We start from the raw sequence: 7,203 nt of genomic DNA on the forward strand, positions 1-7,203 counted from the left end.
TATGTTCATATGTGATGTTTTTTAAAATGTCGTTGACGAATTCGTCATAAATCTATGACGATTTCATCCGAGATCGTCGTAAACCGTTTGAGGGGATCAAATCTACATATAAATTACGATGATGTGAGTCAAAATGTCGTAACCGCATAAGATGAGATCGCCATAACTTTTACGACGATTGTAAAAATGTCGTAACATGTTCTAACTATGTTGACATGTCACTCGTGGGTCCATTCTATCCCACCTGATCCTAGTTTGTGAAGCAACCTACTATTCTATCATTCCGAAAATTCTCAAAAAATTCTCATAAATACTTTGGACTATATATTTCTCAAATATGTGAAAACCCTCCCTTCCATAGTTCAAAAATAATTCAAAAATATTCATTTTCCTATTCTGTTCAGAATAGCACTTTGTGAAGGAAGTGCTATTTCTATTTCTTTGATTACCCTCATATTGTTTGGGCACTCTTTCCTATCCAAATCATTGCCTCATGAAAACTTTCGCAATGATTTGCCTACTAAATCTTTCTCAGCAAATTTTCACAGTTTGTGTTCAGCTAACAGCTTTGTGAAGGAAGTACTAGATAGGAATATCCTCATGAGTTGAATTTTTTCCACATCATCTATGTGCCCAAAACGTAGCTCTCCATAGAATTTTAGCCACATATAAAAATTCATGTGAGCTCATCATCCAATCTTTGTTTTTGGTAATATTTTAATTTTGTGAAGCAACTATGTTTTATATTGCTTTATAGTTGATGAAAAATTTACCACGGGATGATATTGACCATATAACCTCACTGCACCAAATTTTAGCTCATTTAATTCAGCCAGTTTCTCTCAATATTTTTCCCAATATTCTGTTTAGTAGAGAGAATTGTGAAGGAAGTACAATTTTTGTTTATCCAAATTTTATGAATTTTTTACAGTACCTTAATGTGCCCAAAATATCATCCTCCTCCAAATTTAAGCTCAATCCAATCATCTATGTGAGCCCAGTTTTAATTACCATTTTCTGTCTAGATTGGCACATTGTGAAGGAAGTGTCACTTTGGCATGTCCAAATGGTATAATTTTTATACAGTGCCTTGATATGCCCAAATTAATATCATACACCAAATTTCAACTCAATCCATTCATCCATTTGATCCTAGCTTCAACATCCATATTTCTGCACAATGTGTTACTTTGCAAAGCAAGTGCCACCTAGATTCATCCATTTGAGATAAAAATTTGCCAAGAGAGTCTCCTTAGTAGATGATCATCCTCAGCCAAAATTTAGGCCCATTATCTATGTGAATTACCTGCACCGCTAATCAAACACTTGGCTGCTAATTCATGTTTGTGCTTAGTTCAGTCTCCTCATGAGATTATTCTATTGTATTATTCTTTCTAACACCTATCGAGGGATTTTCCAACCCACCAGACATGACTATTCCACCTAGAACGCGTGGCAATGCAACGGTTAGGCGGTGACCATGCGACTGGCATGCAAGTTCACGCGCTCTGGAGTTGGCGCCCTCGACCACCATCCAAACCTCGACGTCAAGGGACCACACCATGTATTTCTGATTAAATAGATACTTATATACCTATAAATGATTTTTGGGAAAAATAAAGAGCAAACTATAATGCAGCTGCAGTTCAAATTTAACCCGCTTCCAACTGAATCGACATAAATTTGTCTTTTTCACGAGAGATGGATAAAATCTTTTAACACCCAACCATTTTATCAATTGTACATTAAATATGGACTACTATTTTATAAAAATGATTTGATCCAATTTTGAAACAAATATATGGTAGATACTTCACAAAAAAACTCATTTTGGTCACTTGAAAAATGGAAAATGAATTTTTCATACAAGGAAAATGAAAACTTCCTTAATCAACATTGTTTTTCATTCCAATATGCACCCTTGTGCATAATATTATATCATTTCAACAAACTATGTCATGAATGTGGCCATAAGATTGATCATTTCGCTTGAAAGCCATGAATCTTCACACATGATAGCCCATTTCTAAGAACACTTATTTAAAATAATTGTCGTATTACTAGTTTATTATTTTTCCTGGTAACTTTGTCACATATTGACACAATGCAATGGTTTTCCATGTTTTGAATTTTTCATGGTCATTTCAAAACGCAGTCAAAACAGCGGGTATGACCGTTCATTGAATATGGCATAGTATTTTAGAAAATATGGCATCGGTTTTACATGTCAAGTTACAACAAGATGGTTATGCTTCATATATAATTGTTCTTCGATTTTTCAAAGAATTTACATCCATCCATAGTCGTGCCCACAACATGAACCGAGGAGATCGTGCCTTGTCATGCCTTGGAGTTGCCGCCCTCCCTACTGTGTGCCATGTTGGACTCCAACAGCAGTCCGAGGAGATCGTCGCTTGTGGCTTGGCCGGCCCTCAAGGCGTTCTCTCTTTTCGCGATGATGCCCTTGAGGATGCTCTCGATCTCGGCAGCAATCTATCTCATCCTTCGGTTGGCTTTTGTAGGCCAGAACCTGGACATAAAAGTAATGCATTAGCACATAAACTCAAATTTGCACCACCATGGATGATGTACGTGCAAAAGGAGAGTAATCACAGACATGGCAAAGAAACTCGCAAATAACCAGGGATATGTATGTACGTACATCAGCTCCAGTGGAAAAAGAACCACGGCGGCGGTCTGCACGACGATCCCCCAGCGCCCGTACTGTCGGCCGCTCCCGCTCCACACCAAGAACAAATTCAGAAACGTTCATTCGATCGCCATTAGTTGCTGCCGCTCTTCCCTAACAAAAAATAACGATGGCGGCGTCGCGTGCGGAGGCGCGATGACCGGTGGCGGCGTCACAGGAGGAGGCGCCTTCACGGGCGGTGGTGACACGGGAGGAGGCGTCACGACGGGCGGCAACGCGGACACGGGCGCGACAACCGGAGGCGGCTTGACCGGCGCGACTGCGGTCAAAATGGCCATTTCAAAATGCGGTCAAAATGACGGGTATGGCCATTCATATTATTTGAAAATGTAAACAAGCTCTCATGTTTATGAAATTTGGTGTGGTATTGGTTTATAGTCTCTAGAAGGCGTGGAAAATTTGTGAATTTTTTTACTAATTTTTAACATGTTTATTTTGATAAAAGTAATAGTCTAAGGAAACACAAATTATTTGAAGCTTTCCTATTAGATGGAATAAAACTCTCCTGGATCGATGACGTGGCGGACAGATCCACACCCCACATCCACCACAGATCCCAGCCCGGCCCACCGGTCAGCGAGCAGTGTACGGGGTCAACCCAACCCCTCGCTCTCCCAGTCTCCCTCCCCACGAACCCCTCCCCCTTCCAGATCCGCGCCGCCACCTCCCTTCAAGATCCACGCCGTCACGAGCTCGCCGCCGCCCTCCTCCTCTTACCTATGGCCTCCCCCATGGCCCTCCCTTACCCACCAGCGGAACCCGACAGCTACGACCATGGCGTACGACGTGCTAGTGCTCCTGGCGTGGCACCCGGATCTCATCGTGCCGACGCTCACGCTCAACGTCGCGGCCGTCGGCATCTGGAAGTACCAGCACAGGCCGCGCGCGCCGGCGCCGCACCCGTGCGTGCGCGCGTCCATGGTGGAGGCGCCTGACAGGGAGGAGCTGGACGAGGAGTTTGACACGATACCAAGCGCGAAGTCGCCGGAGGTGGTGCGCCAGCGGTACGTGCGCGACCTGCTCGACCGCATGACGCTGCAGGAGAAGGCGGGCCAGATGGCCTAGATCAAGCTCTCCGTGGAGTCGCCCCACGCCCTCACGAAGCTCGGCGTCGGCATCCTCCTCAATGGCGGCGGCAGGCCGCCCTTCGACGGCGCCTCGCCGTCCGACTGGGCCGGCATAGTCGACAGCATGCAGCGCCTCGCCCTCTTGTCCCGTCTCTCCGTCCCCATCATCTACGGCGTCGATGCCGTCCACGGCCACAACAACGTCATCAGCGCCACCATCTTCCCCCACAACGTCGGCCTCGGAGCTTCCAGGCACGTTACATTTACATCCCGATCGACCATGTTGACATTTTAGTAGTGGCAAGGCCTACATGCATACTACATTGAATTGATGCAGGGATCCGGAGCTTGTACGAAAGATCGGCGAGGCGACGGCGCTCGAGGTTTGGGCCACCGGCATGCACTGGACCTTCGCCCCCTGCGTCGCCGTGAGTCAAACTCAGAAACCTTCCGGCCGGCTGTCCCTTGAGCTGCAAGAAAAAGGACTGATGTCTGGTGGTGGGTGATGTATGTATAGGTATGTAGGGATTCGAGGTGGGGGAGATGCTACGAGAACTACAGCGAGGACCCAGAGATCGTGCACTCCTTCACCACCATCGTCGCCGGTCTGCAGGGCCAGCCACCGGCAGACCACCCCCATGGTTACCCTTTCCTCCATTCGGTTAGGTACTTAATCCAGATTCTGGTGCTCTCTGATCAAGACCCCACTGTTCGGCAAGTATGCTGGTCAGAATTCACCGGATTTTAATGAATCTTTTTCCCCAGCATAACTTTGGTTCGAATCTAGCCTGAAATTTTGAGCTTTAAGCACACCAACCGAAATATAGTGAATCTCCCTATGAGGAAGGCAAGACTGGATTTATCTCAGATGTAGTGTTTGATTGTAAGATCATAACTAATGTAGTGTTTAAATTTAAGGTCAAATGACAGTATGTTAGTCTCTTTTGGCAAGCTACTTAGCATCAATGGTATTCGCTTTGGTGCACCGCTGATGATTGTTGCTGTTTTCCTGTTCGATTGTTCAAAGAAGTTGGTGATAAGCTGTGAATGCAACTGACATTATTGGCTGTCCTAAGGGGAAACCTGCTAAGTTCACTAGCAGGTTAGAGTGTGGTTAGTGTGCTGATATCCCGGCCTAGCAGCAAATTGTCGTGTCAAGGTGAATGGAAGTGTTGAAAGGATGTATGAGTAGATATGTATAGCTGAGTAACTAGTTAAATAGCTTGAAGGATTTTTCATCATGTAACATGGTCGAAGTTAGTTACCGAAACATTTCATTTCATTGTTCTGCCTATATCTTTGCAGCTTTGTAGGTAGCTTTCATGCTTAAGCGTCTTTTCTGCAACAAGATGAACCCTATGATTCGATGAATGATAAATGGTTTCAGCTAAGTTATCTAACAATCCGCACTACAGAGTTCTTTGTTGGGACTAGTGCTTTTGATTGGCCAGTCATGCTTCCTGGTAGGATCACTACAAAAAGGTAATTATGATAGCCTGCATGATATGTACATTTTCAACAGGAACTGAAATTAGATTACAGCACCATTGCTGTACATACTACCACTCTCGCGAGGAAATCTAGTGGAAGCTTTTCTGTAAAATAATTAGTTGTACTAGCAGGTTAGAGTCCTTTCATAATCATCATGCCACTGTTTTTTTTAAGTTTGCTCGTTTTTATGCTTACCATGTTTGCTAACACTGGCCTACCTGATGCAAACTTGCTGAATATATGTATGGGTAGTTCCTGGTGGTCACTTATTATCCAAGGGAGTAGTTTTGGTACTTAACGAATGGTGTTTCAGCTAGCTTGCACCTCATCTAGCTACTCACTGTTATTGTTACCTAAAATAAATTTGCTTGGTGTTGGATAGACATTGTTTTGCATGACGAAATCCTTTAGTTCGCGTATGATGGATGGGTGGTTCCTACCCGTGGAGGTCCTGTATGAGCCTAGTTTTTTTTGTAGTACAAATTAATTTGTAGTGGCTATCAATCTAATAGTGGCTATCAATCCAATAGCAGACAATGCTTACAAAATAATTGGTGTAGTGCTGCTGTGTACGCATACTGTAGCTTTATTCTACTCTAAAATTAATTAATGTAGCTTTATTCTACTCTAAAAGAACCCAGAGAAGATTAATCTGTAGCAGTTTTCTCGCCAACTTTGGTAACGAGAGTATATCTGTTACTTCATATTACTGAAGATCTAAACATTTTCTTTTATTTCTGCCTCATATTTTGTTTAAACTTACGCTACAGTTTCACTTTAGATGATATTTTGTTCTTCAAAAGACGTTTTACAATTTAGCATTGCCATCTAGTTCCTGTGCCTCAACAATACATTACTTTGTTTGAATGCAGGTATACTAGAGCCCATAAAAGTTGGTATGAGGGATGCAAAACTAGGAGTGGGGAAGCAAGAGCAGGATGACTTCTTCACAGCGAGTGCTAATTTCTGTATTTTCTTTTGAGATTCTTCTGGCTTGATGCTTCAGCTGTGAAAACTCGTATCTGATTGTCAACTGTGAACCATATGAGTTATTGTGTTATGTAAACCTGGGAGATGTATCATGTGATGTTATATGATGGATGATTTTAATTCGACTTGGAGTTTTCTTAATTTGAATATGAAATAGTGCTGCATTTAATATTGGACAAATAATTGGTTGAAAAGGCCCAATAAATAGAAATGAAACCAAGTTCTTGAAAAAAAAAGTTGCTGAATTCAAAAATGAAAAAAGGCCAAAACTGAAAGTGGACCAAATGTATTTGGGCACTAAAAGGCCAGGGCCCAAAAAAATTCGAAAAAGAAAAACTAAAAGTAGCTGAAAATAGGCCAAGGCCCAAAAGAAGCCCAATAAGAAAAGCCCAAAAAAAATGAGCCCATGTGATCAATTGAAATGGGTTGGGCTGATTTCAGTCATGACGTTTTGATTTCGTCGTAATTTTGCCACGTAGGACTGCCACGTAGGACTGGGTTTGATTGTCAGCGATGATTTAGGATCGTCGTAAAGGTTACGACAATCCAGGAATCATCGTAAAGTTACGACGATTTTGACCAAAACGTCGTTGCTGTTCATTTCTGACGCTCCGTTTTCGACGCTTGGTTTTTCGTCGTGCGATCGTCGTAAATGAAAAACCGTGACGATGTAGCGACGAAAAAAATAGCGTCGTGTAGTAGCATATTCCTTGTAGTGCCTTTTAGCAATAGAACGGGCTAAGCAACGCCGCGTTCCATGGGCGCTCCGTTTCTTGGCCGGAGTCGTCCCTCTTGCGCTTCCTTGGCTTCTGGGCGTCAATCAGGTAGTAAGCGTTGTTGTGCAACGCCCTACTGATGATGAAGGGTCCCTCCCAGGGGATTAGAGGTTGTGTTGGCCGGCAGTGCGCTGGATTCTTCTGAGGACCAAGTCTCCCTCTCTGAAAG

At 43.3% G+C, this 7,203-nt stretch overlaps 1 pseudogene; it reads left to right on the plus strand.

The window, feature by feature from the left end:
- Nucleotides 1-3,223: 3,223 nt before the first annotated feature.
- LOC123441895 lies at nucleotides 3,224-4,540 on the plus strand (annotated as a pseudogene).
- Nucleotides 4,541-7,203: the final 2,663 nt, after the last annotated feature.

This window comes from Hordeum vulgare, chromosome 3H (genome assembly GCF_904849725.1).
Source record: "Hordeum vulgare subsp. vulgare chromosome 3H, MorexV3_pseudomolecules_assembly, whole genome shotgun sequence".
Taxonomy (NCBI): domain Eukaryota; kingdom Viridiplantae; phylum Streptophyta; class Magnoliopsida; order Poales; family Poaceae; genus Hordeum; species Hordeum vulgare.